The 12,813-nt window shown below is 47.3% G+C and overlaps 1 protein-coding gene across 1 annotated transcript in view; it reads left to right on the forward strand.

Annotated features, from left to right (window-relative positions):
• Positions 1 to 12,813, forward strand: part of KSR2 (kinase suppressor of ras 2) — a 454,968-nt gene that overhangs the window by 96,826 nt on the left and 345,329 nt on the right. The gene's annotated exons all lie outside the window — the stretch shown is intronic.

Here is a 12,813-nt window from a genome sequence, read left to right on the forward strand (position 1 = left end):
TCTTCCGTTGCTATTTCTCATTAATTGCTCAAATCTCTGTTTGCCCTGATTAACAAGACATCAAAAATCGTCCTGACTGAGGCTTCCTGCTTTCCTCTAGTCTCATGATTTTCCCACAATTTGCGGGGCCTTTTCAGTCCTAAGAGATCAGCTCTGCAAACATCAACCAAAGAAAAGCATTATTGGTCCACCTGCGCTGTTGTTCCAGTTCCTGCCACAAGGAGTCACTGCTGAGCACCAGTCTGGCACAGTCAGGTGGATGTTCATAGGTGCCCTCGATGGATTCAACATGCAACATTCGACGAGCATTTATCGGCTGACTGTATGTGCCAGCAGGGCTCGGTATATGGAAGTGGACAGAGTAGAACATGCTTGAAGCAGGTCATTTGGCCAGGCTTTTTGTGTTCTTTCTTGCTAGCGGATTCTAACGATGGCTACAGTCACCATCAGGCATCCCTGAGTTGGGGGCTGTCTTGCCTTGAAGGATATTTGGTGGCTTTCCTGGCCTCTGTCCACTAGACACCAGTAGCACCCCCTGTCACGACAAACAGAACCATCTCTAGATGTTTCTAAATGTTCCAGGGAGGGTGCACAATTATCCCTGGTTGACTAACTATAAAGGCCATGTTATTCTTCACTCTGGTACAATGCTATTGACTCACCTAATATTTGCGTAGTTAAGAGCGGCACTCAGCGCAGACAAAACCTGCTTCAAGGTGACTTTTCTCCCCCTGCTGTGAGAAGCAGGTGGCAGTTTTCTCACCCTTAAAAACTGCACCAAATTGCAGTATTATATCACAGACAGCTTCCTCTGTCAATAAATGCATTTGCTGCTCATTTTTAATGCCTGAATTCTGCCACCATTTATTTCACCCCCCTCCTAGTTCTAGAAAGATACGTTGTGTCTGTTTTTTCTCCTATGATAGGCATTGCTGCAGTGAACAGTTCTGAGTGTTAACTTTAGGTACATCCTTGGTGATCCCTGTAGTGTGAATTCATACGAGTGGGGTTCCAGCAAAGTATGTCCATATTTTAAAACTTCTGGTGAACCTTGCCACATGACCTCCCCAAAATTTGTGCCAGTTTTTGCCTCTCTCCAACCCCTACCCCCCTACAGTGTATGAGAGTGAGCATTTGAGGTTAGGTTCTTAATTGCTTTTCAGAGTTAATATCTTCTCTTCAGAACTGTGCTGCTGAGTTTGAAAAAGTCCTTATAAATGAGCTAGACCCCAGTTCCTCCTGAGAAAGGGGTTTATGTCACTTTACCATGGGCTGGGCCATCATCCTCTGTAACATCCTGGGCTGGCTGAGACTTGAGAAGGACTCTAGTCTGGAGTTTTCCAAAAAGTTTTTGATCACGATGCACAGGAACAAATATGACTTATGTTGCAGCACTTTCAGCTCAGATCAGTTCAGTCGCTCAGTCGTGTCCGACTCTTTGCCACCCCATGAATCGCAGCACGCCAGGCCTCCCTGTCTATCACCAACTCCCTGAGTTCACCCAAACTCATGTCCATTGAGTCAGTGATGCCATCCAGCCATCTCATCCTCTGTCGTCCCCTTCTCCTCCTGCCCCCAATCCCTCCCAGCATCAGAGTCTTTTCCAGTGAGTCAACTCTTTGCATGAGGTGGCCAAAGTACTGGAGTTTCAGCTTTAGCATCATTCCTTCCAAAGAACACCCAGGACTGATCTCCTTTAGGATGGACTGGTTGGATCTCCTTGAAGTGCAAGGGACTCTTAAGAGTCTTCTCCAACACCACAGTTCAAAAGCATCAGTTCTTTGGTGCCCAGCTTTCTTCACTGTCCAACTCTCGGATCCATACATGACCACTGGAAAAACCATAGCCTTGACTAGATGGACCTTTGTTGGCAAAGTAATGTCTCTGCTTTTGAATATGCTATCTAGGTTGGTCATAACTTTCCTTCCAAGGAGTAAGCATCTTTTAATTTCATGGCTGCAGTCACCATCTGCAGTGATTTTGGAGCCCCCCAAAATAAAGTCTGACACTGTTTCTACTGTTTCCCCATCTATTTGCCATGAAGTGATGGGACCAGATGCCATGATCTTCATTTTCTGAATGTTGAGCTCTAAGCCAACTTTTTTACTCTCTTTCACTCTCATCAAGAGGCTTTTTAGTTCCTCTTCACTTTCTGCCATAAGGGTGGTGTCATCTGCATATCTGAGGTTATTGATATTTCTCCCAGCAATCTTGATTCCAGCTTGTGCTTCTTCCAGCCCAGCATTTCTCATGATGTACTCTGCATAGAAGTTAAATAAGCAGGGTGACAATAAACAGCCTTGACGTACTCCTTTTCCTATTTGGAAGCAGTCTGCTGTTCCATGTCCAGTTCTAACTGTGGCTTCCTGACCTGCATATTGGTTTCTCAAGAGGCAGGTCAGGTGGTCTGGTGTTCCCATCTCTTTCAGAATTGTCCACAGTTTCTTGTGATCCACACAGTCAAAGGCTTTGGCATAGTCAAGAAAGCAGAAATAGATGTTTTTCTGGAACTATCTTCCGTTTTCCATGATCCAGTGGATGTTGGCAATTTGATCTCTGGTTCCTCTGCCCTTTCTAAAACCAGCTTGAACATCTGGAAGTTCACGGTTCACGTATGGCTTACGCACATGCAAATACACAAACACACGTGTACACATTCACATACGCAAGGAAGCAGAGTCTCCATTCCTACTGTGCGTGGCATTTTGTGCACTCTTTTCTCGTGTATTCCATGTCATTTACTGAATGCTGGTGATGACCCAAAGTGGTCCACACCCCACTTTGGACTTTGAGCCACAGTTTGAAAAGATATTGATCTTATTGATCCTCCTGCCACCACCAACCCTTCCCAGGCAGCTAAGATTCCTTCAACGATGCCCTACCTCTGATGCCACCCTTTGAGCCACTGGGTCCTCTAAGGGCTATGCCCATGCCCAGATTCTTCCAGCACCAAGGTCAGCTTGGAGAGAACCTCAGTGCAGTAAAGCACTGTCCACTCAGCTCTGAGTCTCTCTCTCTCTCTTTTTTGCTGCACCTTGTGACACGTGGGATCTTAGTTACGCCACCAAGGATGGAACCCAGGCCTGCTGCATTGGAAGGCAGAGTCTTAAGCCCCGGAGCGTTGGGGAAGTCCCTGAGTCTCCTTAATATCAGTATTGGACTTTACTTCTGCACTTCGTTGATGTTATGGTGCCACCTTTCAGATTTTAATTTAAACTTTTTTAAAGAGTGTTTTTTTCCTAAATGGATGCCTCTCTTCCTTAGTAGACTTAAAGCTGCAAGAGAACAGGGATTGTATCTGTTTTTGTTTACCATTTTATTCCTAGCTATATAGCTAACCTGTAGGAGGGACTCAGTAAATATCTCAATACACCTTCTGCCCTCATGTAGCACAGGAAAACTCCCCAGTGCCTGCACGTACAGGCTCTCTTATGGACGCCAGCCTCCTCAGATTCCAGCTCCCTTCTGGAAGCCCACTGTTCACATTTCCCCCAACAAGTCCTAAATACCCAATTAATCTATTAGTTACTTAGGGTTTCCTAGATCAGACATGGATTTCCCATCTCGACACCCACCTCTCTGGCTAGAATTCCATTCCCCTTTGTCCTCCTGATGGATCCCTGCTTATCCTCACAGCCAGCTCCTGCCTCTAAGCTTCCACACCTTATTGAGTGAATGGATGAATGAATGATTCTACCACCGACTGACCGTGTCTAACAGTGACTTCCAGCGTCCTTGACTCACGCCCTCATCTGACCGTTACGTCTCTGAAGCAGGCGCGGTTGGCCGCATGCCCTTCACCCCTCTGTTGCTGGCAGCGGGCCCAGGTTACCTGCCCGTGGTGAAGGAAGTTTGGGAAGACCGCCTGAAGTGCTTGCTACTCATCTCCACCAGGGGGAAGCAGTGAGCCACCCTTCAACAATCCTTGCTTTACGTTCTCTTCTCTAGGAAATGACCATCGGTTCCTTGAGGCTTCAAACTCTCTGGGGAGCTGGATGGTTCCTGCCATTTCCCCCACTCTTCACCTTAACCAAAAATGTATCCCAAACTAGAGGAAAACACACACACACACACACACACACACACACACACAAACACATGTGAGTCTTTCCCACCAGATTCTTGTTTCTTGAGGGTCATACCATATTCAGCTTTGGTATCCCAACGTCTCAGCCAGAAAGCTGGAGCTTCCAACAGTCAGTGAAATCAGATATTTAAAATTCTGGTGTGTAGTGGGGACTCAATGTGTGTTTGTTGAGTGACTGAAGGAATAAAAGTTGTGTTGAGAAACCCATCTGGAAACCAAGCTTGTGGAGACAAAGGGAGCTTTCTGTTTGGCCAGGAATGAGTGTAATCTCTGCCTCTGTCTCAGAGCATAGGGGCAGGTTGATTTTAGGGTTGTTAACTCTAATCTTAGTTTTTCTCCTTGGGTTCTGGGGCTCCCCTTATTTCCAGGTTCCCAAGGAACCCCAAAGATAGGAAAGCTTAACCCTTTCATCTCTTCTCACAGTTTGTTAGATCAGCTTTTGCCTGACACCAAAGAATACTCAATCCTCCCTTCAACAAGCTCCAAGAACCCCAAAGCCAGGGTGTCTTAACCTTTCCTTACCATATCAGCTGTGACCTGAAACCGGAAAGCATTCATTCGCTCATTTAACAGAATTTATCAGTGCTTCAGTTATGCCAGGCACTCTCTGAAAACACGTGCTTAGATATATGTCTTCATGGAGTTTACATTGTAGCGGGGGGAGACAGGCAATAAATTATATCATAATAAGCATGTACATTATAAAGTGTGTTAGACTAAGAGCTGTGGAGAAAATGGAAAGTTGAGCTGGTGAAGGCGGATCAGTAGTGTCCCCTGGGAACAGGGGACAGCTGTCATATTAAAAAGAGTGACCAGGCAGGCCTCCCTCCCCGTCACTGTTTTCCTTTCCAGGGTCTCCTTAGTCCTCAGTCGTCTGCTCGGAGTATGGAACCTGGCATCAGACAAACCTGTCAGCTGGGTGACTTTGAGTTTGGTACCTCCTGGTTCTGAGCTTAGTTTCGTGAGTAGAGTGGAGATGACGGTCATTTCCACCCCACTGACTTTTGGGTGGATTACAGGAGATGATGCAGGCGGTGAGAGACGCGAGTTTGATCCCTGGGTTGGGAGAATCCCGCCAGAGCAGGGCACAGCAGCCTGCTGCAGCATTCTTGCCTGGAAAGTCCCATAGACAGAGGGGCCTGCAGACTACAGTCCATGCGGCCTCAAAAGAGCCAGACACGGCTTAGTGGCTAACGCAAGGGTGGAGGTGATGGTCGCTTCCACCCCCCTGATTGGGTGGATTGCAGGCACTGGTCAGGCAGGGCACTGTTCCTGGTCTGGGTTAAGTACACTGTCGTTTTTACTCTCATTATTGCAGTAATTATCACCGTCCCACACCCACCATCAGCACCATTCCTGCTTCAGTTCCCGTGGTCACCGTCATCGCCATCACCGTCATCGCCAGCGCCATGACCGCCATTACTGTCGTTGGAGCCTCTAGCCTTTCTCTGCCCCCAGCTCACTTTCCTCCACCTTCTTTCCATTCTCTCTCTCTCTTTTTTCCTTCCAAAGGGACCCTGGGCTTCCGTTTTCTAACTCCACTCTCTAATTCTTTGTTTCTCTTCCCTCTGAGCCGCTGTCTTCCTCAACCTTGATGATTCTTTAGAACCTATTTCCCACTTTTTGCCGGCTTGATTGTTCTCTCGTGGTGGCCCGCCTTTCCCTGGCTAAAAAAATAAAAATAAAAGTCCAAGCTATACCCCACTGCTGTGGTTACTATAGACCTGAGGTCCTAGCGTGAAACTGATTTCGCTGCTAGAAGAGTATGTTCTCGCCATTCTTCCCACCCTCCGCCCCCCAGCTCCCTCCAGCCCAAGGCTTGAGACCTTGGATACAAAGACCACGGGCTCCCTTCCTGAAATTTCCTTTCCTGAGTCGTAGCTGCCTTACCAGAGGAAAGCCTGGTGGGGGCATGGCTCCGATGTCAGAGTGCTGTTGCTGTGGCTTTCTTTCTCTTTTCCAAGGCTTTCTCTTTCTCTCTATGCTGTCTCTTGGCTTTTTGATTATTTTCAGCCTAATAATACATGGTCACTTGTGTCTTCACTTTCCTAAGGGAAAAACCAGGTTCAAGATAAAGGAAGACCTTGCTTTTCTCCCTCTTCCTCACCTCTCCCTCATGTACATGTGTCAGGCACTCACGACACATCTGATACTGTGCAGGGTTCCAGGGCTTGAGGACTCTCTTGGAACTTCAGCCTGGAGCTGAGACCAAGAGGAGGAGGAGGTCTCCTGATGACTCTGGGATGGCGGGATCATGTGGAAGTGTGTTGCTTCCACAAGGGAGCATGGAGCATCCCAAGCATGGAGAGACCAGTGTAGGGCTGGCTCACTGGGAATGCTGGGGAGAGAAATGGGAGCTGGGGTCAGACAGAGGGCAGGCCAGCCCTCCCGGTGGACCAGGGCATGGAGCTTGCATGGCAGGGTTTTGAGTTGAAGATGCCTGGATCCCTTGTCTAGTTTTCAAACAAACACTGGCTGCGGATTGGGTGGGTGGCTCGGAGTGAGATGCCAGGAAGTGTCAGAGGAGCCCAGGGGTGCCACTGGCAGACAGGTGTCCTGGGGGCTTGCTGGGGAGCACCCACCCCAGCTCCTCCTCCCCTAAAGGTTAGGGCTTGGTGGAGGGTCAGGGAACCAGCAGCCAGGAGACAAACAGGAGGCAAAGTGGTCCCAACCTAGGACAGCCTCAGATGCTCTCCGGTTTCTGCGCAGTTTGGGGACTGAGTGAAGCCCACCAGGACCCCGCCTTCCGCTAGAGCCTTCCCTCCACTGGAACAAAGAGTAGGTGCCATCTTGACTGCCCTATGGTTTCAGTTGCTTCTGACTTTGGGAGGGCTGGGCAGGGTGGTGCAGGATGAGCCGCCCCTCCCATAGCCCCCAGGTTTGCTATGCTCCAGTCCCTGTTCGTCCTCCAGAGTCTTGTTTCGTGGGTTTTCAGGAATCCCTGGAAACAGCACGGCCCCATGTTAGGACTCAATGCAAGTGACCAAAACGTAACGTGATCACCCTCATGCAGACACAGCTCATTCATTCACCCCCAAAATTATGACTGAACGTCACAGCGGGGGACTAGAGACCCAGTAGTGGGCATGGTGAGCCAGCTCCCACGGCCCTTGTGTTCTAGACCTGAGCCATCCATTACAGCACCAATAGGCTCATGTGGCAAATTAAAGTTATATTCATTAAAGTGAAATAAAATGTTCCTTCTTCCATGGCACTAGTCACTCTTCAGGTGACCCATCGCCACCTGTGTCTAGTGGCTCCCCTATTGGAACAGCCCCGGCTTCTAGGCCATTTCCATCATCACAGAAAGTTCTGTTGGGACGCTCTGCTCTCGAATATACAGAGAGAAACAATAAGCAAGAGAAGTGACAATCGGTGATCAGTTTTGTGCAGAGAATTATAGGAGAGTGCGATGATGGTGACTCGGTGGCTGGTTCTGCTGGGGAGGCCACAGAAGGAGTGTCAGTCAGGGCTCCACCAGAGAAGCAGAGCCCCAGGGCAGCACCCCGTCCGGGGCCTCACCTGCCCTTCCCGATCCAGCCTCCTCTCCTGCTTTCTTGAAGGCTGCCTTTTGGCCCCTCTGTATAGCCCACTTGTTGCTTCCCCTGCAGTGACCAGCTCTGGCTTTTGTGAACCTCCCACCATCCCTCTGAGATGAGAACAAAGAAAGCCTGGCCCCCTGCTGTCACCTCTGATCAGCACCGAGGTTGCTCCCAGCAGGTGCTGAGCAGAAATGGGCACAAAACTGACCCTGAACTTGTACTCTATGGTCTGCGGGGGCTAAGCTGTTTGAGGATTGTGGTTCCACGTGCACCTCACTGGATGAGCCAGGTCAGACCCAGACAGACCGTCACATCCGTAATCAGATCACAGCTCCTCCGCCCAGGCTCTCCATGTCTCTACCAGCCCACCACGCCCGGCTCCCCCAACTTTGCTTTTCCTTGGAAGGCCTGCCTCAGGGCCTTGGCATGGGTCTTTTTTCTGCCTGGAATGCACTACCCTAGTCTGCCTGTGGCTAATTCTTTGTCACTTGGGTCTCAGCTCAAATGCAACCTTCTCCTGGTCCCACCTCCCTCTCAATCACTCATTTCTTCACAGTCCCTATCATAAATACAATGATTTTTTTGCTTAAATGTTTGTTTCTCTACCTCTTCTCACTAGAACAATGGTTCTCAGACCTGAATATGCATCAGAATCCCCCAGAAGGCTCTACCCCCAGAGTCCGTGGTTCAGCCAATTTGGGGCAGCACCCAGGAATCTGCATTTTTTAGCAGTTTCCCAGGGGATGCTGCTGCTCCTGGTTTGGGGCCTGCCCTGTGAGAACCACTGTGCTGGAATTGTCCCAGGGCCTGACTCAGAACCAGAGTGTCAGGAGGAGTTACTGAGCAACTAAATGAGTGACAGTCCAAGGTAATGGTCATAGCAGACACTGCATTCTTGCCGGGCCAAGAGCTGTTCTGGGTAACTGACATGCAGCCTTAGCTTACTTAATTGTTTCCACAATCTCGTGAAGTCTACGTGATTCTATTTTCTGGTAAGAACTCTGAGGCTCAGAGTCACACAGCAACTGAGTATCAGAAACAGGGTTTGTGGAGAAGGAAATGGCAACCCACTCCAGTATTCATGCCTGGGAAATCCCAGGGACAGAGGAGCCTGGCAGACTCTAGTTGATGGGGTTGCAAAGAGTCGGACATGACTGAGCGACTAAGCGTGCTCCAGTGTCATATCCTGGCATGGAATACAGTCATGGCTTTGGGTTTCCCAGAGATAAAATCAAATCAGCTTAGTGGAAGAGCTTACCCCAGAGAAAGTACAGCATGTCAATTCATAGACTATAAGAGGGAAGAGATAGCTAGTCCTGATGCCCTGAAAACACTGGTATTTCAGACTGCATGGTTAGTTGAGTGGCTGAATTTGCTTTAATATCTAGATTTTGTCTGAGGAGTCAGAAATCCCAAACCACATTTATTTTCTATAAACATTAAATCCAGACCAGCCAAACAAGGAAAACACACAACACAGAGTTTGAACCTGGGTCCCTCTGACTCCTAAGCTGTGGCTCCCTCCTAGGAGAGAGGTGAGGGCAGCTTTCCCCTTACCTCTGAGAGCTCCATGTGTCTCCCTCCATTTGCTCTGCTGAAGTGACTGCCCTTGGTGGGGGAAAGGGGTTGCAGGGATGTAACAGCTTAAGCCAGAACAGAGATAAAAAGAAAGAACATAAAGCCTGAATGATATGTAGCCACCAAACTGCCTGTTTGCAGAGCACCTTCAGTTGTAGTAAGAACCCACACACAGATAGCTCCTTTCGATTCTCACAACCAGTTGAGTGGTAGGTAGGCAGACCAGGATGAGTACCCATTCCCCAGATGGGAGCACTGAGGAAAAGAGAAGGTTACTCTGAGCCAACCAGGATCTCACAGAGCTGGGACTGGAACAGCAACGTCCCTTTCCTGCTTCTCAGTGCAGAACCTCTTCTCTTGTCTGGTGTCAGGAGTTGGGTGGGGATGATGGCAGTGGCCGTGTTTCCCCTCCAGGTAGGATCCTGAAGCTGGGGAGAATGGGGTGCTGCCCCAAGCTGGGCATGGCTGGGAAAGCTCAGGAGTCCCTAGATCTGCTTCAGAGTCTGGGGAGACTCCCCCCTTTTCCTGGCAGGGTTAAGTCTGACTTGATGACTATTTCTCCCCTTTTCAGCCGTGGAGGCATCCTCAGGTATATGAATGTGTTTGAAAAGTTCAGTAAATGTGCAGGAGGAAGGTAGAAAGGGCAGGGATGATGGAGAAAGATGTTATGATGTCATGATATTATTTGGAACCGAGCTATTTTCCCCTCCCCCTAAAATGTCCCAATATTGTGACAACACATTGCTGGAAACTATGAGAGGATTCTAGTTCGTAATAGTCAAGCTTTTTACTCAGGTAGTGCCCCCCCCCCATTGTTTAGTAGTAAATAAACTATTTACTATTTAAATAATTTTCCTATTTACTGACTTATAATCTTATATGAGAAGTATCCAAGCTATTGTTTGGGGAAGGGAAAAACAAGGCTTTGTTTTAACCATAATTTGCATGTTAGTTAGTATTTTAAAAATGGATTCATAGGAGGAATAATGTCTGGAAGGAAACACTTGGATGTTTAGCACAGTTTTTGGATTAGGGTAATTGCGATTTCTCTTCTGCTTGTCTGCTTTTTCTGTCTTTCTGGGTAAGGAACAAACAGTTGTGTAATTTAAACAAAAAAGGAAAAAATTCCTCCTTGAACCCAGTTTGTTTAGCTCTTTCTGTACCCACCCCTTCAGTTATTTCAACAGTTTCTTTGTTGATTAACCCCTTTCTTTGCACCTGTTCAAAAGGGAAAACTTCCTGCTGCAGTTTCCTGAAGTAAAATTCCCTGTAGCTTAGACAATTCTTGATGATGCCCCCAAAGCAATTTATATGCCACCACTGCTGGGAAGGCTTCCTAGATTGCCCCTTCTTCACTTTGCATTAATGATCCCACAGTTCTCATGTAATTTTTTTTTTAAGATTTTTTTTATGTGGACCATTTTTAAAGTTCTTATTGAATTTATTACATTGCTTTTGTTTTATATATATATATATTTTTTCAGGCTGTGAGGTATAGGGTATCTTAGCTCCCTAACTAGGGCTCGAACCTGAACCCCCTGCATTGAAAGGGGAAGTCTTAATCACTGGACTGCCAGAGACATCCCTCTTGTAGTTGCTTTGATATAGAAGTCTTTCAGATTAGAAATCCCTCATTAGCAGGAGCCATCACAAATAGCTATGAGTTATTAAAAGCATGCTCTGTATCAGGTATCGTTCTAAGCTGATTTCAAGGATAACTTCACTTAATCTTGAGAACTTGACCATGAGATAGGGAATTTTGTAGTCCCCAGTTTTCAGATAAGAAGACTAAGGAGCAGGGAGGTGAACCTGCTGACCCAAGGTTACATGAAGTGACTTGCAGGGCACCAGGATTTGAGCTTTGGCTGACCACAGGCTCTTTTTTCTTTCTCTCTCTATTTTTTTTTTTTTTTGGCTTCTTTTGTTTCCTATAAATTACTTACCACAGTAGCAAAAGTACCATTGAAGCAGTTAACAAATACATGGAAGTAAAAGTCTCTCAGTTGTGTCTGACTCTGCGACCCCATGGACTATACAGTCCATGGAATTCTCTAGGCCAGAATATTGGAGCGGGTAGCCTTTCCCTTCTCCAGGAGATCTTCCCAACCTGGGGATAGAACCCAGGTCTCCCTCATTGCAGGTAGATTCTTTACCGGTTGAGCCACAAGGGAAGCCCATGGGTAGCCTATCCCTTCTCCAGTGGATCTTCCCGACCCAGGAATCGAACCGGCAACTCCTGCATTGCATTGCAGGCAGATTGTTTACCGACTGAGCCATCAGCAAAGCCCTGAACAAATACATGAGCAGTCATAGTTTAATCATGGAGATGATGCTCTTGGAGGGAGAGGTTGGTGCATTTCTAGATTTGCTCCAGGAGAGAGAAGTGAGAAACAGATATTTTCTGCCTATATCACTGAGGGCTTGTGTGGTGGAGATAACAAACAGATAATGAAAGAGAATTCACTCTGAATCAGGGGTCACTGGCCAAATTCGGCCATCTGCCTGCTTTTGAAAATAAAGTTTTATTGGAACATTGCCACACCCATTTATTTACATTGTAAAATAAAATTCACATTTTATGTCAAGATAAGAAAAACTTGAACATAAAAATGTTTTCTCTGCCCTGTGACCTCCCCTCTCAGCTCTACTGTGCTTTGCTTCTCTGCGTTATGCGGTGACCAACCTTCTCCATCGGCAGAAATACCTGTTCAACCATAAAAAGCAACATTCTCCTAGCATCAACAGGACAACATAAAGAGAACATTCCTTCTTGGTCTTAAGAGGCCATGATGATGCTTAGATCTGGATTGTGTAAACTGTCAATAATGTGCCATTTAATGTATAGCCCTCTGTCTCAAAAAACTTACATGACTGTGCCTTGACTTCTAACAGGCAGAACAGTTCTTGGAACTTTCCGAGATGCCATTCTTGGGTTGCAATCCTCAATTTAACTCAAATAAAATTTTCCATTTCTTTCTTAGATCAATGGGTTAAATGTTCATCGACAACATATTATGTTGTCTATAGCTATTCTCACACAGCAATGGCAGAATGGAGACCATCTGGCCTAGAAAGTCTAAAGGATTTACCTTCTGGCTTTTACAGAGGAAGTTTGCTAATAACCCTTACTGTAAAAGACCAAGCAAGAGATACTGAGTGTTCTTTAAAACAAATAGACACATGCTGTGTATTTGATGGGACACTGATGGTGGAGAACTCTGCCACGAGGGTGCATTACTGTTTGTGCAGTACAGCATTACCTGGAGCTGTCCTTTATCGAGCACTTACCATTCTAAATGCTCAGAGGAGGGAAGAAACGGCAGGAAGGATGGACAGGCCCAGAGAGGTTGAATAGCTTGCTCAGGGTCACACAGCTGCTACAGGATAGAGCCTGCCCTCAGGCCTATGCCAGACTCAGTCAAAACACTTGCTTTCAGGGAACTTCCCTGGCAGTCCAGTGGTTAAGACTCCATGCTTCCACTGCAGGGGCCGTGGGTTTGACCCCTGGTTGGGGAACTAAGATCCCACATGCCAATTTTGCTGCTGCTGCGTCACTTCAGTCATGTCTGACTCTGTGTGACCCCATAGATGGCAGCCCACCAGGCT

The sequence above is a fragment of the Ovis canadensis genome, chromosome 17 (assembly GCF_042477335.2).
Source record: "Ovis canadensis isolate MfBH-ARS-UI-01 breed Bighorn chromosome 17, ARS-UI_OviCan_v2, whole genome shotgun sequence".
Taxonomy (NCBI): Eukaryota; Metazoa; Chordata; class Mammalia; order Artiodactyla; family Bovidae; genus Ovis; species Ovis canadensis.